The sequence below is a fragment of the Equus caballus genome, chromosome 14 (genome assembly GCF_041296265.1).
Source record: "Equus caballus isolate H_3958 breed thoroughbred chromosome 14, TB-T2T, whole genome shotgun sequence".
NCBI lineage: Eukaryota > Metazoa > Chordata > Mammalia > Perissodactyla > Equidae > Equus > Equus caballus.
In genome coordinates this window covers 36046924-36071597 of record NC_091697.1, presented here as the reverse complement: position 1 = coordinate 36071597, position 24674 = coordinate 36046924, and the positions used below count along the sequence as shown (strand labels likewise).

The window sequence follows — 24674 nt, the reverse complement described above, 5'->3', positions numbered from 1 at the left end:
CCCAAAGTTCAGCAGATTTCATCAGTATGATTTTGGTCAATTTCCAGAGCACTGAAATGGTTGTTTTTGAGATTCTGATGAACCTCACAGTTGTTTTTTGTTTTGTTTTGTTTAAGGAAGATCAGCCCTGAGCTAACATCTGCCACCAATCCTCCTCTTTTTGCCGAGGAAAACTGGCCCTGAGCTAACATCCGTGCCCATCTTCCTCTACTTTATATGTGGGATGCCTGCCACAGCATGGCCTAATAAGCAGTGTGTAGGTCCACACCTGGGATATGAACCGGTGGACCCTGGGCCACCAAAGCTGAGCGCACAAACTTAACCACTGCGCCACAGGGCAGGCCCCTCACAGTTGTTTTTCAAAGGTAAGATTTGTCAACCTTCTCACTCCATCACGCCAGAAGTTCGAAGTCTGAAATAATTAAGATGTGGAAGAGTATGTACAGTATAATTCCATTTACATCTGCTCTAAGTACGGGCAAAACTAAACTACATGGTTTAAGGATGAGTGTATCGGTGGTGATACTGTGAAGAAAAGCAAGTAAATGATTATCATCTATGTGAGGATAGTCATTACCTCTCAGAGGAGGAAGGGGCGGTTGTGGAGGGAAGTGGACACATGGAGCACATGGATGGTTTCCGGGATGCCAATACTATTCTATCTCTTGATTTGAATGGTAGTTAACAAATATTCACTTTAAAACCATTTCTTAAACAATATATGTAGTTTTATACATGCATGTTTCAGCATGTATATTATATATTACAATAAAAACTGTATAAATCACACTATTAATTTGTTAATTTAGTCAATAAATATTTATTGTGCAACTTTAGTATAAACAGCAGTTCTAGACAATGAGCATACAGTAACAAAGTCAGAGAACGTCTCTGTTCTCATGGAGCTTACAGCTTATGGGGAGAAAGACAGTGAAAAGTAAGTCCAAAAAAGGGGTAATTTCAGATTACAACAAAGAGTATGAAGAACAGGCTGGTGGCTAGAGGGAAGCACTGGGGAGGAGGGCAGTGAGCCAGCTCTGCCAGAGAAGGTCTCTCTGCGGAGATGACATTTGAGTGAGAACTGAAGAGTGAGAAGGAGTTGGCCATATAAGGATCTGGAGCAAGCGCCTCCCAGGGAGAGAAAATAAGTTGAGAGCTCAGAAAAGTCTGGAGAAGGAGAGAGGGACTTGCGAGCTGACATCAAACATCTGAAGGATTGCTTTGGATGGACGCAAGGAGGTGGAGTGAGGATCAGCGGGTACAAGGCAGGAGAGGCTGAATTCTGCTGGAGGAAAGGCAGGCTTGGCGCCGTCAGAACTGAAAGCGGATCGCCCACACTTTGAGGTGAGGCTACAGGGGGTGAGAAGCATTTTTAATAGTCATCACTTCACTGTGTAACGTGTGAAAGCAATTCGGCACCTCTTCTTTTTTGGAATGGCTCTTTGAAAAGCACCCTAACTTCAGCAACATTGGCTCTAATATCTCATCTATTCCGGTAAAATGGTTCTCCCCCTTTTACTGCACAGCATCTCACGTTGCAGGTTAGAAGCAACAAAGGAAACAAGGTGATGCAGGGGCGCCCAGCCTGTAGGATGGGGTCTGGGTGGGCATGCTCTTTATGAACGGAAATCACAGTTTCCTTTGTAGAGAGTAAGACTTGGATTAAATCTTTGGATATTTTTTAAATGTCTTTTTCACAATCATGTATTGGGAAACCCATTTCTTACTAAACTGATTGAATAATACGTTTATGATCTATAATTGCACTTACAGCTTTTCTGTAAATGTAAACTATAATTTGTTGTCAATTTTATATGTTTTGCTGTAACATTTAAGAGAAGACCAGACTTTTTTTAAGAAAGAGTTTATTTAGAAAGCATCATCATGTAAATAAATTGTACCACTTTGATTTTCTTTGAATACAAGATTCATGATGCAAAGCTGAAGCCACTCATGAGGACTGTGCTTTTCTAAAAAGTTGGGTCTTTTCAAAAACATCTATGAACTATGCATGATTAATAAAGATTTCCTTTGAGGCAGGACAAAATAAAAACTCCTTTTTTCCCATATTAACAATTGTACACAAATGTTTGTACCTGCTTTATTTTCAATAGCCAAAAATGGGAAATAACTCAAATGTCCATAAACAGATGAATGGATAAACTAATAGTGGTATATCCAAAGATAAGAATATTACTCAGCAAAAAAACCCCAGAAGGATGAGCTATTCATATAATACCATTGAGGGATCTCAAAGTAATTATGAAACATAGAACAAACTAAAAAGAAAAAAGAGTAAACATTTTAGGATTCCAACCACGTAAATTCTAGAAAATGCAAAGGTGTCTATTGTAAGGAAAAGCAAATCAACGGTTATTTGGAGCATTGTGAAGGGCAGGGAGAGAGATTATAAAAGGACATGAAGCAAATAGATGGTGACAGATATGATCATTACCTGACTATGAGAATGGTCTCACAGGTACATATGTATGTTGAAACTTATAAGATACCACATTTTAAATATGTGCAGTTTTATTACATATAAATTATACTTTCATAAAGCTTTTAAAAACGACTCAAGAAAAAAGCCTACATGTTCCACTCTTTTTGGAAAATGGTTTTGGCAACCCTGTATTAACTCCACCATTAGCGCAAGTGCCTCATCAAGAGGTACTTGAGGAGCCAGCACAGCCCATATCACTGGAAGATTGTCACTCTCTTAGTAAGGTTAGTGAACACACGGTTTTTGGCCATCCCTCCTCTCATGTGGAACAATCTCCGGTTCTCCTGGTGGGACTTCTCTCTCCCCTATTGTGACAACCTTGACTTAACAATAGCCCTGGACAAAGAGTGGTCACGTCATGACCTGAGACGAGTCACATGGGCCTTCTTCCGCTGGACCCTCCTTTCTGCAGCGGTCCAAAGGTGGAGTCGAGGACACAACGCAAAGCTGATGCCCCCTAGCGGTTGTCTCAGGGGCGGCCTTAGCATTTCTGTGTAGAAGCGAGGGGGTGGCATTCGGCTCGATGGCAGGATTTCCGGGCCAGCTTGAAACTACTTTCACATGGCATTTGGAATAAGGGTAAGAAGTCTCAGCTGCCCAGCCTAAGAATCAGGGTGAGGGGGAGTTTAAGCTCCCCCAAATATCCCGTAGGAGTCACCACTGGTTAACTTTTAAAGACACTGCCAATTAGTATGCACTTCCTAGATCCCCAGAGTCCATATGGTTTCTGACCCTGCAGAAGCTGGTTCTTTGGCTATTTTATTTTTAAATTTCGTGAGCCGCATTTTATTAATACTGTAAATACCCTTTTTGGTTTAACTTGCCCAGAGTTGGTTTCTATTATTTGCACCAGAGAAGGCTGATATGGTAGGGACCCGGGCACCAGATGGGATGAAGGGATCTTTAAAGCCTCTTTCGATGCTGTGGTCCTAAGATAAGCGCAAATATAATTAAGCCTCTCTCATAGGAATCAATAGTTATAGATGTGCTGGGAAGACAATACTCGGCTCAGTATCTCAAACAGACATGTTGGCTCTAGACACTTTGAAACAATGAACTAAAGTATAATTTGCAGCCCTGGCGGTATAGTGGGGATACAGTTCCAGAAACGGGCTCAAAGTACACTTACTAGTGATATTCAGCAAACCTTGGAAGGAGACTCTGCCAGAATACCATCATCCATTAACACTGATGTCAACACATAATAAAACAATTCAGTGAATGTTGGGCGGGGATAGGGGGTAAGAATCTGTAAACATAAAGAGGATAATGGAATCATAAACATTCATCAACATCAAGAACAAATGTGGCAACAGGAAAACTGAAGAACTCTTTAGCAAATCTCAAGTAAGTCTCTCACCAGAAAATAATCGTGCTTCATATTTGATTTTCATTAGTGTATTTAGTGAATCTCGTGAAATCTTATAATATCCGCTCACTCTGGTTTAAATTGGAGCATGGCTACAGCAATGAACCTGAGAACAGAAAAGGGAAAAACAGTTCTTACTCTGAATTGGGGTGGGTGGGTGGTAAGAGCATAGTTCTATAGAATTTACTATAGAAAAAAAAGTTTCTATTGATTCAGAATCAACCTTTTTATGAAAATTTCTTCTGAAAAGAAATCTCTCTAGTTTTTTTTGGTTGTCTTTTTTTTTTTTTTTTTTTTTGCTGATGGGAACAGTGCTTCATGCAAGACAAAAAGCATCTGTTTTGTTGAACAGTGAAAATGACTTCTCAGCTTTTGGGCTTCTAATGGCAAATTAAACCACCTCGCCAAAGAAAAGAAAGTTACGAAAAAATGACTTTTATAATGTGGGAAATAATTGATGTATTGATCTCTACGAATTTCCTGTTTTTCTTACCTTAGAATGGTTTTCCTTAATGGCAACACAGGCCTTAAGAAAACAAAACGTAATTGATGGAAATTCTTTGTCTTCCCCTTTTTAAATTATTTAGTAACATTGGCCAGCTAAGAAATTGTCTCTACTCCTATACAATCCCCTATGCTAATTGTAGCCAGCAAATTAGTGATGATAACAGATTATACAAAGCAGGAGAGGGCTACACTAACGTGAGGGAGTAAAGCGAGCAATTAGGGGGCTCAGCCCTGGATGTCTTCACTCTGAATCCTTGTGAAGAATGAAGACAAAAGCTCTGCACCAAAATTGAAGGGGACCAGTTTTCTGATTGTGTCCTAGGGGATTTGGGTAAAGCTCAAGCAATTTGAAGCATACCCTCAGGTTGTACCCAGCAGAATTCCTGACCTCTGCCACATCCTATCTATCATAAGCCTTTATCAGGAGAAGATGCCAAATCACAAGCCATTTGATGGCACATAATTGCTTTGACATTGACAGCAGAGGGGTATATATCATCTCCTCTGTTAAAAAGGGAGTTAGCGTCTTAAATGGAAGAAGACTGAATGTAAAAGCAAATTGAAATAAACGCTAAAGGGAAGCTAAACTGATACGAAATGGAAAGGAGTATCAAAATAAAATGAAAGCTTAAATACAGATTGAAGAAAACAATAATGTGTGATTTCCGGTCTATTAGAAATATTGAAGAATCAGGAGTTCAAAGTAGGAAAGGGAATAATATAACTTAGGACAGCTCATGAAAGCACGGGACTGGTTTAAATGGCATACGAAGTATTGTGGTTGGTTTTGTGGATACCGGATTAAATAATAGTGAACTGCACAGACAGAAGGATCCCTTCCCAGTCTCACTTCTTTTGCTTCCATCAAGAGGAAGGTCTCAGGGCTAGCCTGTCTTCAACTTCTCTTTAGCACCTCCCATTAAAAAAGAAAAACAGAGCAGGCCACAGGCTCTGAGGCTTTGGCAGACAATATATGTAGCTCGAATTTAATGACGCTATGTAGTTTTTATTATATTTCTTTTTGCGGCTGCCTTCTATTTATGGCAAGTGAACTGGTTTCCATTTGTGATCGGCCTATAAATTTTTTTCTTTATTTACATTTTTAAAAACTGAGTCAACTTAAAGACAAGCATTGGGTAAGTTAGAGTACTGTAGGAAAAAGCAAAGACCAGTAGTGGGTCCAACGCAGTTGGGCAAAAGTCTTGTTAAGGAGGACGGAAACAATTTTAGTTAAGAAAATATCAGCGTGAAATCATAGACTGGCAGAGCTAAAGGAGAGTTGGAGCAAACAACCAAATCCCCTCATTTTACACCCGAGGACACCAAGGCCCGGAGACAAGCTTGCAATGGCCAAGACAGGCTTTAATCTCAGCCTGCTGCCTCCCCCTCCACTGCTTTTACCATTATTTAACTTGGAAGCTTCCCCAAAGCTATATGTGTTGGAATTGGGTAAATGTGTCCAGTGCACAAAGGTGTCAAAGTAAGGAGGCAGCCTACAAAGGAACTGATGTTCTTTAACGTGGATAAAAGTTGTGCTACTTGCAAAGCCACAGTGGCATCTAGTGGTGTTCTTCGATAATGCAACTTTTGATGCAACACAATTTGAGCAACTTTTTCATTAAAGAGCAAACGTTATTTTGTACAATATCCCTCAGTTTGGGTTTGTCTGTTTCCTCGTGAATAGATTTATTTTTTAACAGGAATACCACATAAGTGAAGTTGTGCCCTCCTTAGTGCATCATATAAAGAGGCAAATGAGGACGGTTTGTTCTGTCACTGGTGGCACTAACTTTGGCTGCTTGGTTAAAATGATATCCTCCATGTTTATCCACTATAAAGTTATTGTCTTTTACTTTCTAATTAATAAATGATTCCTGGGGCAATATTTTGGGGCTATATAAATATCTTTTTCCTCTTCAAACTTTTATCCACAGTTTTAGTATCCATTGATAATTCTTGCTTGAATCAATTATTACCATAATGGTTGAAAAATGGTAATTCTCTAATTCTGTCATTCCTTTCTATAGTTTCATTGTTTTACAGAAAGAAGGGCTTTCTCTATTTTATTATTTATTTATGTTTTTATTTATTTATTAATATGGACTCATGAATTCTTACATCATCTATAATCCATACAACAATTATATGTATAAGTGTTCACTATAGCTACCATATTGGGCAGAGCAGATACAAGGAATTTCTTTAGGTTCTTTGCCCTTGCTGTTCCCTTTCATTCGAAGATTTCTTCCCAATAAATTATATACTATGTAAGAATTCATGAGAATATTCAGTATATATTCTATAGTAGATATTATATTAATATATTAAACACATAGATTTATGTATAAATTAGAGATTATGTATAAATCTCTGCATACAAATCTATACATAATCTATAATATATTGCTGTCATTATGTTTTTCTCTTAAAAAACATAAATGTCATGAAAGTCAGAAAAGTAAGAGGAGGAGTGACATCAGCATCACAGTGGAGTGAGCTCGCACAGGACTCTCTCCCTTCCAACATACAACAAAAAGGAGCAACCACATTCCAAAAAAAAATATCCTAATAGCTCGTGAATCCTCAGAGACCCACAGCAGCCAAATGACAGAGGGCAGAGAGGCTGGAACCCCCTGGGGGGAGCTGGAATGGGGTAAGAGAGAACTTCGCTCCCTCCCCTAAAGACTGGGATCACTGCCACAGGAGGCTCCAACAGGGAAGGAGTGGGGGAGGGGCCACGCATCCAGGGGATTGTCCTGGACTCCCAGGGCCAGTGCTGCCCAGACGGAAGCCCTCTAACAGCGGAAAGCTTTCATGTGAGGGGACCCCAATAAGCCAAGGCCCCAGGAAACCAGAGAGCCAGAGCTGATGGGAAACCTGGGTCTGTGCACAAGAGAAAGTGCCCCGCCCCCAACCCATGCTGTGCACTGCCATCTCAGCTGAAGGCAGAGGGCTCATAATATCGGATTCTCGACCCCCATCTAGTGGCAACAGGCTGTAACTGCAACCAAATAATAGCATTATGCGGAAAATCTGCTCCTCTACCATCCAGCAATTTATAAAAGCTCCAGACCAGAAAGAAAAGAATAAAAACACAGAATTATGTCCTGAGGGCTTGGAAATAGGTAAATCAAACGATAGTGAATTCAGAATAGCTATCATCAAAAAACTCAATGAGGTAAAGGGAAATATAGAGAAACAAGTCAACGAGTTCTGGAGCTACTTCACAAAAGAGATTGAAACTATAAAGAAGAATCAATCAGAAATACTAGAGATGAAAAATACAATGGATCAGATAACACAGAACACGGATTCCCTGAATGCCCATGTGGTCACCATAGAGGAGCAAATCAGCGTAATCAAAGATATACAGGTTGAGTGGCTCCAGACAGAGGAAGAAAGAGAACTAAGACTAAAAAAACTCTCCGAGAAATAGCCGACTCAATGAGAAAATGCAACTTAAGAATCATCAGTTTTCCCAAGGGCGAGGAAAAAGAAAATGGAGCAGAAAGCATGCTCAAAGAAATAATAGCAGAGAACTTCCCAAATCTAGGGATTGAGAGAGAAATGTGTGTGGAGGAAGCTTTCAGATCTCCCAGATATGTCAATGTAAAAAGACCTACTGCAAGGCATATAGCAGTAAAAATTGCAAAAATGAATGACAAAGAAAGAATGCTCAGGGCAGCAAGGCAGAAGAAAATAACCTACAAAGGAACCCCTATCAGACTTTCAGTGGATCTCTCTACAGAAACCTTACAAGCTAGGAGAGATTGGAATGACATATTCAAAACTTTAAAGGATAAAAATCTTCAGCTAAGAATGCTCTATCCAGCAAAAATATCCTTCAGATATGAGGGAGAAATTAAATCTTTTCCAGACAAACAAAAGCTGAGGGACTTCATAGCCACAAGACTCCTCCTACAAGAAATCCTGAAGAAGGCTCTCATACCTGAAAAAAGAAAAGAGGGAGATAGCGGTCACAAAACACAGAGTAAGGAGACAAATAGTCGAATCAGAATAGGATAGCAAATATTCAACTATAGCATTAGGACAAAGGGAAGGAAATCACCAAAAACAAAGACAATCTTATCACTCTTACCACAAACTCACAACACAAATTGGATGAAGAGATGAAAATAATAACTTAGGAGGGGAAGAGGAAAGGGACTGAAACAGTCTAGGCTAAGGAAGTAAGAGACCACCAGAAAATGGACTATGTTATCCGTGAGATTCTGAATACAAACTTCAGGGTAGTCACTAAATTAAAAAACAGAACAGAGACACAAAAATAAATAAGGAAAAAGCTAAGAAACCCAGCATAAGAAATTGCAGAAGTCAATGGGTAGGCTAAAACACACAGGATGAGAAACAAAGGAAATGCAGGAAAACCAGAAGATGAGCAACAGAATGACAGCCTTAAGCCCTCATGCATCAATACTCACCCTCAATGTAAATGGATTGAACTCTCCAATAAAAAGACACAGAGTGGCAAGATGCATTAAAGAACAAGATCCAACAATTTGTTGCCTCCAGGAAACACACGTAAGCTCCAAGGACAAACACAGGCTCAGAGTGAAGGGGTGGAAGACAATACTCCAAGCTAATGGAAAACAAAAGAAAGCAGATGTCGCAATACTTATATCAGACAAAGCAGATTTCAAGATATAGCAGGTAAAGAGAGACATAGAGGGCCAGTATATAATGATCAAAGGGACACTTCATCAAGAAGAAATAATGCTTATAAATGTCTATGCACGCAACACAGGAGCACCAAAGTTCATAAAGCAACTATTAACAAACCAAAAAGAAGATATCAAAGATAACCCAATAATCCTGGAGGACCTCAACACCCCACTCACAACAACGGACAGATCATCCAGACTGAAAATCAACAAGGAAACAGTGGAGCTAAACGAAAAGCTAAAACAGTTGGACTTAATAGACATATATAGAACACTTCATCCAAAAACAGCAGAATACACATTCTTCTCAAGCACACATGGAAAATTCTCAAGGATAGACCATATGTTGGGAAACAAGGCAAGCCTCTATAAATTTTAAAAAATTGAAATAATACAAGCATCTTCTCTGTTCATAATGCTATAAAGCTAGAAATTAATTATAAGAAAAAAGCTGAGAAAGGCACAAAGATGTGGAGACTAAACAATGTGCTATTGAACATGCAATGGATCATTGAAGAAATTAAAGGAGAAATCAAAAAATATCTGGAGACAAACGAAAATGATAACGTGCCATACCAGCTTACATGGAATACAGCAAAAGCTGTATTAAGAGGGAAGTTCATCACAATACAGGCACATCTTAACAAACAAGAAAAATCCCCAATAAGTAATCTTAAACTACAGCTAACTGAATTAGAGAAAGAAAAACAAACAAAGCCCAAAGTCAGCAGAAGGAGAGAAATAATAAAAATCAGAGCAGAAATAAATGCTATTGAAACAAGAAAGGCAGTAGAAAGGATCAATGAAACAAAGAGCTGATTCTTTGAGAAGATAAATAAAATTGACAAACCCCTAGCCAGACTTACAAAGAAAAAAAGAGAGAAAGCTCAAATAAACAAAATCAGAAATGAAAGAGGAGAAATAACAATAGACTCCACAGAAATACAATGGATTATAATAGAATACTATGAAAAACTATATGCCAACAAAATGGATAACCTAGAAGAAATGGATAAATTCTTAGACTCCTATAATCTCCCAAAGCTAAGTCAAGAAGAAGCAGACAATCTGAACAGATCAATCACAAGGAAAGAGATTGAAATAGCAATCAAAAGCATCCAAAAGAATAAAACCCCAGGACCAGACGGCTTTCCTGGGGAATTCTACCAAGCTTTCAGAGAGGATTTAATACTTATCGTTTTCAAGCTATTCCAAAAAATTAGGGAGGATGGAATACTTCCTATCACATTCTATGAAGCCAACATCACGCTGATACCAAAGCCCGACAAGGACAGCACAGAAAAGGAGAACTACAGGCCAATATTGCTGATGAACATAGATGCAAAAATTCTCAACAAAATTTTGGCAACCTGAATTCAGCAATTCATCAAAAGGATCATACATCATGATCAAGTGGGATTCATACCAGGGACACAGGGATGGTTCAACATCTACAAATCAATCAACGTGCTATACCACATCAACAAATTGAGGAATAAAAACCACATGATCATCTCAATAGGTAAAGAGAAAGTATTTGACAAGATCCGACAGCCATTTATGATAAAAACTGTGAACAAAATGGGGATAGAAGGGAACTACCTCAAGATAATAAAGGCCATATATGACAAACTCACAGCCAACATCATACTCAATGGGAAAAAACTGAGTGCCGTCCCCCTGAAAACAGGAACGAGACAAGGATGCCCTCTATCACCACTCTTATTTAACATAGTACTGGAGGTTTTGGCCAGAGCAGTTAGGCAAGAAAAAGGAATAAAAGGAATCCAAATAGAGAGAGAAGACGTGAAACTCTCGCTGTTTGCAGATGACATGATCTTATATATAGAAAACCCCAAAGAATCCATTGGAAAACTTTTAGAAATAATCAGCAACTACAGCAAAGTTGCAGGGTATAAAATCAACCTACATAAATCAGTAGCATTTCTATACTCTAATAATGAACTAACAGAAAAAGAACTCAAGAGCACAATACCATTCACAGTTGCAACAAAAAGAATAAAATACCTCGGGGTGAATTTAACTAAGGAAGTGAAAGACCTATACAACGAAAACTACAAGGCTTTTCTGAAAGAAATGGATGATGACATAAAGAGATGGAAAGACATTCCATGCACATGGATTGGAAGAATAAACATAGTTAAAATGTCCATTCTACCTAAAGCAATCTACAGATTCAACGCCATCCCAATCAGAATCCCAATGACATTCATTACAGAATTAGAACAAAGAATCCTAAAATTCGTATGGGGCAACAAAAGACCCCAAATAGCTAAAGCAATCCTGAGAGAAAAGAACAAAACGGGAGGCATCACAATCCCTGACTTCAAAACATACTACAAAGCTACAGTAATCAAAACAGCATGGTACTGGTACAAAAACAGGCATACAGATCATGGAACAGAATTGAAAGCCCAGAAATAAAACCACACATCTATGGACAGCTAATCTTTGACAAAGGAGCTGAGGGCCTACAATGGAGGAAAGAAAGTCTCTTCAACAAATGGTGCTGGGAAAACTGGACAGCCACATGTAAAAGAGTGAAAATTTACCATTCTTTTTCACCATTCACCAAAATAAACTCAAAGTGGATCAAAGACCTAAAGGTAAGACCTGAAGCCATAAGGTTTCTAGAAGAAAATGTAGGCAGTACACTCTTTGACATCAGTATTAAAAGGATCTTTTTGGACACCATGTCTTCTCAGAGAAGGGAAACAATAGAAAGAATAAACAAATGGGACTTCATCAGCCTAAAGAGCTCCTTCAAGTCAAAGGAAAACAGGATTGAAACAAAAAGACAACCCACTAACTGGGAAAAAGTATTTGCAAGTCATATATCCAACAAAGGGTTAATCTCCATAATATATAAAGAACTCACACAACTCAACAACAAAAAATCAAACAACCCAATCAAAAAATGGGCAGGAGACATGAACAGACATTTCTTCAAAGAAGATATATGGATGGCCAATAGGCACATTAAAAGATGTTCAGCATCACTGATCATCAGGGAAATGAAAATCAAAACTACACTAAGATATCACCTTACACCCATTAGAATGACAAAAATAACCAAAACAAAAAGTAACAAATGTTGGAGAGGTTGTGGAGAAAAAGGAACACTCAAACACTGCTGGTGGGAATGCAAACTGGTACAGCCACTATAGAAAACAGTATGGAGATTCCTCAAAAAATTAAAAATAGAAATACCATATGACCCAGCCATCCCACTACTGGGATGCTCTATCCCAAAGAGCTTGAAGTCAGCAATTCCAGAAGTCCTATGCACCCCAATGTTCATTGCAGCATTATTTACAATAGCCAAGACATGGAAGCAACCTAAATGCCCATCAACAGGTGATTGGATAAAGAAGATATGGTATATATATACAACTCAGCCATAAAAAAGAATAAAATCGTCCCATTTGCAACATCATGGATGGACCTTGAGGGAATTATGTTAAGTGAAATAAGCCAGATAGAGAAGGACAATCTCTGTATGACTCCACTCATATGAGGAATTTAAACATGTAGACAAAGAGAACAGATTAGTGGCTACCAGGGGAAAGGGGGGTTGGGGGGTGGGCACAAAGGGTGAAGGGGTGCACCTACAACACGACTGACAGACAATAATGTACAACTGAAATTTCACAAGATTGTAACCTATCATTAACTCAATAAAAATTAACTTTAAAAAAAACAAAAAACTCTTGAATGTAAGCTAATCTCTGTTATTACATCAAAAAAAAAAAAAAAAAAAGCATGAGGAATTGTTCCAGGTTAAGGAGATTGAAGAGATATGACCATTGAACATTATGCATAATCCTGGATTTAATTCTGCACAGGGTGTGGGGGAAGGAAGGAGTTGTAAATACCTATAAAGGACGTGATGCAGATAATTGGTGAAATTTGAACAATCCTGTGAATTAGATACTGTATATTAAATAATGACACTGTACTAGTGTTAAATTTCCTGTTTTGATCATTTTACTGTGATTATGTAAGAGAATGTCCTTGTCTTAGGAAATATACACTAAAATATTTAGGGATAAAGCTTCCTTACGTCTGCAGCTTACTCATGTGGTTCAAAAAATAATGTGCGTGCGCGTGCGTGTGTGTGGACAGAGAAAATGATAAGCAAATGTGGCAAAATGTTAACAACAGGTACAGAGTTCACGGAGGTTCTTTGTAGTATTCTAGCAAGTTTTCTGTATGTTTGAAATTGCAGTTGGCCCTGCGTATCTGCGGTTCCACATCCTAGAATTCGGCCAACTACGTATTGAAAGGCCTGCAATGGTTGCGTCAGTACTGAACATGTACAGACGTTTTTCCTTATCATTATTCTGCAAACAATACAGAATAACACCTATTCACATAGCATTTATAATGTATTAGGTATTATCCGTAGTAGAGAGACCATTTAAAGCATATGGGAAGATGTACTAGGTTATATGGAAATATTGCATTTCCTGTAAGGGATGTGAGCATCCGGGGAGCTTGGTATCTGCGGGGGGGCGGGGGGGTCCTGGACCCAATCGCCAGAGGACGTGGAGAAACGACTATATATCTGCAGAAACGACTGTTATCAAAATAAAAGTCACCAAAAAAAGAGAAAATTGATTTTAAGGCATTTTTAAGTGCCTTATTTATTGAAAAACAAATGAAAAAAGAGCAAAATAAACAAACTTGCACCTAGAGGCTTGAGAATTTCAAGGTCTCAGCTAAGTTTCTTTCCACTGTGCATGCAGTTTGAGAGAGAGCCCCACTCTTTTCATGAGGGAATTTTCATGCTAGTCAAGGAAATCTATTATAAATTACTAGCTTAAATTCCCCAGATGTCTGGAGAATTCCTCAAAGGCACACATATTTTTATAAAAGCTGACACACTTAATATAACATACAAAAGACTTTTCTCCATGTTGGGTTCTGGCATAGAACCCAAGCAACCAGCTGTGACTACCCTTAATTTGGAATGGAAGAACCTGGCTATAGAAAAAAATGCTCTGAAATGTAATTCTCCTCATTGTAAAAGGTACAGAAAATGGAGTGCTGGTGAGATTGCAGTTGGAGAGAGTGACTCTCTGGATGTGAGGGAAGCTGATGTGAGCATTGGATAGAAAGAAAATAAAAATAAAAAATAATATCAGGCTTTGGAACTAAACAGCCGTGGATTAAATTCGTAGTTCTGGAACTTACTAGTGGTGTGCTCTGTGACTTTAATTTGTTTTACCACTATGAACCTCAGTTTCCTTGACTGGAGAATTAGGGTTATTTTGAGTGAGTTTTCTATACCTGGTGCTGCAAGTGATGAATGTACTATAGGTCCTGGACCAAGCAGGCTGAAGTGGGTGATGGATGCTGACTGCTGGGGCATCCTCATCTCTTACCTGCACTACCACAGCCTCTTATCAGGTCTCCGACATCCGCTCTCGTCCTCCTTCCAATCCATTTTCCACACAGTACCAGCATGAGCTTCCTAAAAGACAGATCTTCAGCTCAAAGTCCAAACTTCCTCATGTAACACACCAGCCCCTTCAGGATCTCATGGTCACATCTGTAAGGATCTGTCTGGCCTCTCTCACAATACTCCTCCCCACCCCTTGCCTTTATCTCCTCCACCCTCTCAGCTCTAGGGCTTCTCTGTAGACTTGTGCAATGATGCACATGTTCTGTATCTGCAAGGTCCAATATGGCAGCCACTACCACACACGGCTATTGAGCACTTGAAATGTGGCTAATGTGACTGAGGAACTGAATTTTTAATTTTTGAAATTTTATTTAAATTTAAATTTGAATAGCCACACATGGGTAGTGGCAGCCATATTGGACAGAGCAGACACATAAAACATCTTTAAGTTTCCAACTAGTTATGTCCTCTCTTGCCTCTGGGTCTTTGCCCTTGATGTTTCCTCTCATCTGAAGACCTTCTCTTCATTCATTATGTCTCAGCCTACGTGTCCTTGTTACATGCTTTCACAGGATAGGATGTATATAAACTCTACCACTGATAAGCTTTCAACCAACAAACTTTCCTTGGTGCAAGTAAGATTAAATTTCAGGGCAATAACACATTAACTATGCCTTTTGCTTTCTACTGACACATATGCAAGGAGTTTTTCTCCTTGCCCTTGGATGTTCATTAATTAAATGAGTGGAGGACATGCATGGGTGGTCACAGACCATGATTCATCCCATCAATGTGTTTTGTTTAGCTTTCACAACATTTTAAAAATGGAGCCACTTTTTTTTTTTTTGGTAGGGAAGACTGGCCCTGAGCTAACATCTGTTGCCGAACTTCCTCTTTTTGCTTGAGGAAGATTGTCGCTGAGCTAACACCTATACCAATCTCCCTCTATTTCATGTGTAGGATGCTGCCACGGCATGGCTTGATGAGCAGTGTGTAGGTCCGAGCCCAGGATCTGAACCCACAAACCCCAGGCTGCTGAAGCAGAGCATGCAAACTTAACCACTATGCCACCGGGCCAGCCTCGAGCCAACATTTTATTTATTTATTTATTTATTTTGTGAGGAAAATTTGCCCTTAGCTAACATCCTTTGCCAATCCTCCTTTTCTTTTTTCTCTTTGCTTGAGGAAGATTAGCCCTGAGGTAACATCCACAATGATCTTCCTTTACTTTTTATGTGGGATGCCACCACAGCGTGGCAGATGAGTAGGTCCGCAGCTGGGATCCAAACCTGCCAACCCTGGCCACCGAACTGGAGGATACAGACCTTTAACCACTCAGCCACAGAGCTCACCCCCCAAGCAAACATTTTAAATGGAAGAGATTTCATTAGAAATATGGATTCCTGAATGCTTTGGAAAAATTGGAACAGCTGGCCACAGTGGACCCACATTCACTTCTGCTCAGCCAGCTCATTACCAGCTAGACTCATTCCAATATTGTAGTCACTAGCCAAATGTGGCTATTTAAATTTAAATTAATAAAAATTGAGTAAAATTTAAAATTCAGTTCCTCAGTCTCACTGGCCACATTTCAAGTGCTCAATAGGCACATGTGGCTGGTGGCTACCAGGTGGGACAGGGCAGATACAGAACATGTCCATCATCCTAAAATGTTCTATTGAGCCTTATTATCTAGAGGGTAGTCCCGCAGATAGAGCAACAGCTTTTCAGGTCTCTGTGGTCCCCAGCCTGACCTCTGTAAGCGTTTGAATTTGAGAACCTGGTCTACCAGACACTTTTTGGTTTCTGCTTAATTTTGCAATGTTTTGACAACCCTGCTAACCCTATCCTGTCAGGAAGGTATAAAAGGAGAAAAGGTGGAAGTGATCTGAAATAGTGAATACAGAAGTAGGATAATAAACCTGGGAAGTGGTGTGTGTGTGTGTGAGAGAGAGAGAGATAAGCACTACCTTAGTAGAAACTATTCAAGCCGGAAGCAAACCATGTGCATATGTAATCAATACTCAGCAAAAGGCGAGCAAAAGCAGTCAAAATGGAGTGATTCCTGGGGCCAGCCCGGTGGTGCAGCAGTTAAGTGTGCACCTTCTGCTTCAGTGGCCTGGGATCCGCCGGTTCGGATCCTGGGTGTGGACATGGCACCACTTAGCAAGCCATGCTGTGGTAGGCATCCCACATATAAAGTAGAGGAAGATGAGCACGGATGTTGCTCAGGGCCAGCCTTCTCAGCAAAAAGAGGAGGATTGGCAGCAGATGTTACCTCAGGGCTAATCTCCCTAAAAAAAAAAAAAGGAGTAATTCCTGGGTATGTAGCCTGCAGGGGTCACAGGTAGTATAAATATAAATGAAGGGGGTCTGGGTAGGGTCTGTTGAACTAGGGGGTGGTGATGGGGAGTAGATGTTGGTTTAAGGGCAGGAGCCCCCAAATTCCTGTTGAATATTACAGTGGGAATGGGCTTGGATCTTCCAATTTTTCTAGAGAACTCAGGAATCCAGACTTTTTATGTGAAATCTCCAAATTTTTAGATGTTAGCTCAGATTTTTTGGAAACACTGTCCAGGCAAAGCAAACAAAGTTTCCAGTCGGATTTAGCCCCTGGGTGCGAGTTTGCCAAGTCTGAGTCAGGAGGTTGGCAGCGCAGCAGAGACCAGCTCGCCTGAGGCTGATCGCAGAGAAGCCTGGGCATTGAGAATGCAAGATCAGTCTGGGAGGCAATCATGCCACCATCCCGCGACACTGGGTAAAAAGGTCCCAGGCTCATCGGGGGCTATCTGCAAAGCATCAAAGTCATAGAGCAGCAGCGAGTGCTGATCTCTTGGACGCTATGATTTCCAAACCTTGGTGCACACAGGAATCCCTTAGGAAGCTTTTCAGAATTCTGATGCCGAGGTGTCACCCTAGCCCAGGTGAACCAGAATGTCTAGGGGTAGGACCCCAGGGGATTACAATATGCAACAAAGTTTGAGAACCAATACACTACGGGACTCTATGATTCCAAGTACCTGTCTCCACAGTGTTGATAAATCTGGTCTTTGGGGGGAAATATGCCCATAGAAGGCAAGAAAGCTATAGTCGACCCTCCATATCCATGGGTTCTGAATCCTCGAATTCAACCAACCACAGATTGAAGGCCCACGATGGCTGTGTCCGTACTGAACAAGCACAGACTTTATTGTTGCACTATTCCCTAAGAAACACAGTATAACAACTTTTCACATAGCCTTTACATTATGTATTATAAGTAATCTAAAGATGATTTAAAGTATATGGGAGGCTGTGTGTAGGTGATATGCAAATATTGTGCCATTTTATGTAAGGAACTTGAGTATTTGCAGATCTGGGCATCTGCAGGGGTCCTGGAACCAATCCCCCCCCATACTGAGGGATGACTGTATTTTAAATTTTGAAGGTTGTCTCACTTTCGATGGCAAATGAATCCAGGAGTGACAAGCTTAAACCTGTCCTTAGTCACTTTGGACTTAGGAACGATGGACTTCACAAACAGCCACAGGTGAGTGGAGAAGTTGGGCTCCCTGTCAAGGAGCTCATTGCACTTTATTGGTGTTATTTAATTATGCGTCCTCAAATGGACTCTGAGAGCTTTACGAGGGCAGGACTGTCCCAGGCATGGAGCCCACATTCGGGGCCTAGGAGTTACTTACAAATATGTGTTGATTAGATGCCATGGGGACGTAGGGAAGGTAAGTTAATTGGGGGCGAAAGGATGTGGGGTGGGATACTGGTTGAAGCTACATTTCAACAGCACTTTACACAGAACTGAGAAAGCATCCGTTGTCCGTATCCAAGAACAGAGGTGGGTTTGATGGAGACCACCTGTGATGGCTATTGAAAGAATGAAACCTGCAAAGTACCCAGCCCATAGGAGTGTCCAGGAGGAGTCCCTAAGATGGCTTCCTTACGACCTCTGCCAATTTTAAGTATAAGAATGAAAAACTCTGAAAAACCTGTGTCTGTGAATAGGGACACACCATAATGTGATGATTAAGCAGACTCTGAAGCCAGAGTGCCCAGGTACCACTTTGGACTTCAAGCACATCATTGAACGCCTCTGTGCCTCAGTTTCCTCATCTGGAAAATGTGGACCATAATACCTACGCCAACAGGTGGGTGTAAGGAGTTAAGGGGTGATTTTGTGTAAAGAGATCAAAAGAGTACCTGGCACAGGGCAAGTGTTAGCTGGTATTTTGTTGGAGAATATCAGAAAAAAGGATGTAGTGCTTCTTTTGGATAAACACGTCAGATGTTTGGAAAACACGGACCATGAGCTACCTAGAATGCAGGGTTCACAAGGTCTTGGGGTCAAAGCCTAAGGGGAAAGGGAGGCGAGACAGCTCCCTAGTTCTCAGACTCTGTTTAAATCTCTTTAAACACGCGGTAGTAGTCTAGAAAGATTGGCTGATTCAGTGAGAATGATTACGCACACACTGGTCCCCTCACCCCCAGGCCAGGGTGGATAGTGGGGGACCCTCAAAGTCCATGTCCTGTGACGGTGTGCTAGTAACTGCGCCTTCTGATCCGATTCTAAACGAGTCACACCGCACCTGAGTTCACTGAACTCGTCCACTTCTGTCTTCAAAGTATGATGTGCTGTGTATGCACGTGCATTTGATTAAGCAGAATGTTAGTTTGTGTTTGGATTTGGGACTTATGAAGTATGTGTCTGCTCCATATGTCATTAAAAATATTCTTTTTCTAAGCAGTTAACACCACTTTCTGTCCTTTCTTATAGAAAGATTTCTTAAAAGTTGGTTTTTCCTTCCCCCCAGATTACCAGGTGGCCTTTGGTTGCTGCTGTCCACTCCAGGCACAGATGCAGTTCTTAGGTCCCATTTCTTCAGGCTATTTATTTTTTTCTTAACTGTGGAAGAAACTACAAAAACCTAAACCCGTAACGTAAGATATATGGCGACAGCATGAAGGCAGGCTCTCGGCCCGTAAAATACAGATTGAAAGTCTTAAATGTTCTCATGACACAAATTAGCTCAGCGAATTGGCTACCTTCCCTTGTCAGCATCGCTCCTCACACACACGGACTCAGAAATTGGTCCTCCGCTGTCAGCAACTCGAGAACGCAGGCAGAGGCTCCAGCTTTCGAGCTCACTTCTGTGGGAGTTGTACAAAACATTTGTTTTTTACAACTGTAAAAAAATGCGCTTCATTTTTTTAAAGGGAGAGGGAGGAGTTTGGGGGTGATTTAAGAAAGACTAGTGGCTTTGAAAAAGATTTATTCAACAACTCGTGAGAAAACAGGAGTTTATAATGTTTATATCTGTCTGTCCGTTTTGCGTTGCCTCTCAGAAAGATGTAATGCTTATCTCGGGAAGGAAGCAGTTTTATATTTTAAAATTCTCTCAACCAAAACTTGCCTCCCCAATCTCAAACACTTCCCAGCTTTTCCTGCAAACTGGGTCACCCCATGTCAGCACAATTTGTGGCTCTAACTAGACAGTGTGCATTTTCCTAGTAAATGATACAAGGACATTTTATAGCCAACAGCTTCCAACTTCCACGTCTTCATGGATTGTGGCTTGCCATATATTAAGATTTATTCTGCACCCCAACTATTATTTATTTACTCTGTTTTCCCTTTAAACAATTCACCAAAAATTTTATGTCAAATTGATAGTTTTAAATATAATATCCCAGAAATTCTATTTCACCTTCTCACCAAAGCTCACATACAATACTTTTAAATTTAATAAAATGGCTGTCTTGAATGCGACATGATACACATGGATATTTGGGTATTTTTTTGAGATGAGCAGATATGACAGAAAGAGCACTAGACTGGAATCCAGGAGCCCTAAGCACTATGCCCAGCTTTGCCATCAACTGTGTGGCCTTGGACAAGTTGAATAATTTGCTATCTTGTAAAATAGGACAAGAGATCTAGAACTCTGAAGGCTGGTTTACTCCCAAAATTCTATGGTTCTTTAATTCTGTTTTTTTTTTTCAAAGATTTTATTTTTCCTTTTTTTCCCAAAGCCCCCTGGTACATAGTTGTACATTTTTTTAGTTGTAGGTCCTTCTAGTTGTGGCATGTGGGACACCGCCTCAATGTGGCCTGACGAGCGGTGCCATGTCCACGTCCAGGATTTGAACTGGTGAAAGCCTGGGCCTCCGAAGCAGAGCGCGAGAACTTAACCATTCGACCATGGGGCCGGCCCCATATGGTTCTTTAATTCTGTATGCTGTGGGAAAAAAACTGACAATGTTTTACCTTCAAATATAAATAGTTTCCAACATTTCTGGGTGGTTAATCAACCAAAATGGTGGGTAGATTAGGTCAGACCTTGCAGGTGCGCCTGCACTGGCACGCCAGCCAGGCTTGCTGCTTCACTGCAGAAACCCTGTAAACTGTTGCATCTGCTGCGAACCTTAACCACAAATGTTCCTTAGAGGTGAGCGTCTTCATGTGTATTTCTTCTCTAAGAATCTTCCATAAAAGCCATAGTTCCAAAAACAAGGAACCCTCTCTCACCAAAATAGCAGGCTTATTTGCTCTCCATCAAATGTTCGCACATTTTGATGGGATCAGAATCATCTGCAAAATTTGTAAAAAGGTAACAGATGCTCAATCTCCATCCCAAACTTATCCAATCAGAATCAGTGGGGTTGGGCCCAGGCATCTGCATTCTTCACATGCTTCTTCCCTGCTCCCAACATCCATCAAAGATGGAGAAACACCGGCCTAGGTTCATGTAACAATACGGTAATACCATAGAGTGCAAAATTCAAGCATAGACCTAAATTGAAAATACATTTAAATGAAACACTTGGTCACCAATTTTTCTTTTCTTTTCTTTTCTTTTTTACTGGACTACTGGAATTAAAGAAAAATGAAAATATACAGATTCTACACTTTCACAAGTGAACATCAGATTTACCCACACTGCTTCTGGTTCTCATATTTTTCACTGTGATCAGTACAGAACATCTACGCTATTCATATTCAATAAATGAGAAGCCAAACTTTCCCAGTAATCACAACATCTCTCATGCAAACAGAAGAGTTTGATGAAAACAATTTCATTTTCTAGAGCGGGTGGGCGGGGGGAAGGTATCTGGAGTGAGTTAGAAACCCCACTCAACCCACCTCAGCTCCTGCCCACTATTGCCAGGCAGGAGTGAGCAACCTCATGTGGCCAGATCTTCCCATTTTCCAAGAGAAGCTAGAAATTGAGTTTGTATTTATATTCTTGCAATTTTTAAATGGTGGGCAATTAATTCAAATGTTTTTTAAAACACCACTTAGAAGTGTACCTTTGTGTCCAAACATAAAACAAAGCAAAATACATCAGCCCAGATTTTACCTAAATGTCCTAAGTTTGTAATCTCTGTTCTAGTAGCTCTCAGTTCTGTATCTGAATTCAGTTAAGACAATCCACTCACAAAAATGACTTCATCCAGCTGGCACATAGTGTTATGCTCTCTGCCTCTAGAACCAGCAGAAGTCTCTGCCACCTTTGAACTATGGGGTTCATACGAGGAGCCACACACTAGGTTCATTTGTTCACCCAGCAGACATTTAGCAAGCTCCCATCCTGTGCCAGGCACTGAGAGCACAGCGGTAAATCAAATCTTAGCTAAGTTTAGTATTTGGCATAGCACATAAAAAATATACGAAGCTCACCAGTCAGTCAGTGGGCAAGATTAAAAATACAGACAGGCAAAATCTGAAGAGCAGAATGATAGATCAGAGACCATTTTTTCAGATGAGGCTGAAGCCCAGAAAAATGAAGGTTGGCCAAGGATCACACAGCTAGAATGAGAGTAAAAATCACAGCCCAGAGCTCCTGCCTTGAGTCAAGACTCTTCTCACCCCTTCTGCTATTTCCCTAACCCAAGGGGACTGAGAAAGGACTGACAAAGGAAACTAGCCGGCTTTATGCCACTCAGAGAGATGACCTCACTTTGCCAAGTTCTCATTTGGAAAGTAATTGAATATTCCATCTAGAATTGACTCAGAATTTCTCGTACCTTCACGGAGATTATCATTTCCAGCTAGTCAGAAGCCATTCTCTCTTACCTCAGAACATATGAAACAACAGAAAAGAAAGGAGTTGTTTATATCTATCACGAATAGAAAGAAAAATTGAGTCAAACAGCCAACCTTCACAAAATAGGAAAAGAACACCAATATCAGTGTTAGTAAGAGCCAGGAAAATGAACAGGATAGTAGAAGTGAGGGTGAGGGAAGGGTTTACTCAGTCTTCGCTAGAAATGTCCTACCTTTACTCTGAAACCACACTGCAACCGAATATGAATCCACTGGAAGAGAGAAAGGAAGTATTTTCCTGAGTGGCCACAAGAATAACCAGTTCTATAAGCTGCCCCTAGTATTTTTGATCATTTTCTAAGCAAGTACTACCTATAAAATGTAACCTTATTTTGAAAAGTCATAGCATTCTCTATCTTCAAAGGTGGGAGAAACAGGTGTGCCTGAACTGATGAATTTCACAAGTGTTTGGAATGTGTATGAATTTCAGAAGCTAAATGATAGATGGTCGACTTTAGAAAGAGAAGTGAAAATGACTCCTGGGGTGTGCTTGCCAATAGCGGAGTTCTCCTATCTCCAAATAAAAAAGTAACTTGAAAAGACTAATTCCAAAAGAGAGATTACGAGTGACTTTTATTCTTTTTAAATACTTTCCAAGTAATAAGCAATGTTGAAAAACAGGAGGAAAATTTTTTTTTTTTAAAGATTGGCACCTGAGCTAACATCTGTTGCCAATCTCTTTTTTTTTTTCTCCCCAAAGACCTCCCCAGTACACAGTTGTATATTCTAGTTGTGGTCCTTCTGGTTGTGCTATGTGAGATGCCACCTCAGCATGGCCTGATGAACGGTGCCATGTCTGCGCCCAGGATCCAAACCAGTGAAGCCCTGGGCCGCCGAAGCGAAGCACGCGAATTTAACCACTCAGCCACGGGGCTGGCCCCAGAAAAAGTATTTTTAAAAATAACAAAGCATTTATAAAAAATCAAAACCTTGTAATTATTAACTTATATTTTTTTTGCTTGAGGAAGATTAACCCTGAGCTAACATCTATGCCAATCCTCCTCCACTTTGTATGTGGGTCGCTGCCACAGCATGGCTAACGAGTAGTGTAGGTACATGCCTGGGATCCAAAGCCACAAATCTGGACCACTGAAGTGGAGCACAGGAACTTAACCACTATGCCACAGGGCCAGCCCCCAAAATCTTGTAATTCTTACCTTCAACTTGCCGTGATTCTAAAAATGGAGAAACTCTATTCTCAGGAAAGCCAGAGTGGAAGCAAATAGGGTGTAAAACTTACTTGAAGCTGTTTTTTTCAAAACTGGCACATTAATTTATTAGTGCTTAAATCTCTGTAAGGTCTTTGTCCCATTACCACAGCCTTAGAAAAAATTCCCCCTTTTAAACTTGGAAACTACACAATTTTTCCTTTCCCATTAACCAATTAAATTCACAATTTGACATCATAACAAAACCTGTAGGGAAAGCAGTGTTACAATGGAACATGCTCATGAAACAAGGCATACTTAAAACACTGAAGCCCTAATGAGGGACGGACCTCAAGGAGCCTGTTGTTCAGTCCAATGTTTAAAAATCAGACCCTTAAGAGACGTGCAAACAGCATGATTTAGATCACTAGAACGAGTTTTATGAAATGAAAAACACCACACAGTGGAAATACATGTTGATGACTAGTATGAAAGTTTAGATTAAGTACTAACTTTGATGTCAAAGTTCACAAGGTGATAAAAGTTTTTAAGGGAAAAGTGATCATGAGGGAAAATGCACATGCAGTCTGAAAAACAGTAGAAATCATTAAACGGACAGGAAAAGCGGCCTAAAAAGGGCCCATAAGAGATGTGATATTTTCTCATTTACTTTGATCAAGTATAATAGAAGGGAAATTGAATCTTATTTTCCTCTTTTCTCTTCACTAGTACAAACTAGGTAGTTAAACTTTGTCTTCCTAAGTCCAAAGTCTGGCAGTGAGTTGGGAACTATCACAAAAATGACCGAAAAACAGAAATTTTAAATACAGATGGCATTATACAACGCTACTATCCCAGCATATTGGAACAAGGAACAAATTAAGCCAGAGGTTCTCAACTGGTATGTTTTGAGTCATTCACAGGTATGCTCCCAAATTT

The 24674-nt window shown here is 40.2% G+C and overlaps 1 long non-coding RNA gene across 2 annotated transcripts in view; it reads left to right on the top strand.

The window, feature by feature from the left end:
• The first annotated feature begins 1068 nt into the window (after nucleotides 1-1068).
• LOC111767748 (uncharacterized) overlaps nucleotides 1069-24674 on the top strand; it is a 47419-nt gene continuing 23813 nt past the window's right edge. The window contains exons 1-3 of one of the 2 annotated variants that reach the window (XR_011425037.1): nucleotides 1069-1344; nucleotides 17917-18018; nucleotides 18489-18631. This is a non-coding gene — a long non-coding RNA (uncharacterized lncRNA). Of the gene's footprint in view, nucleotides 1345-17916; nucleotides 18019-18488; nucleotides 18632-24674 lie in introns of those variants that run through there. The other variant, XR_011425036.1, reaches the window with a different exon arrangement.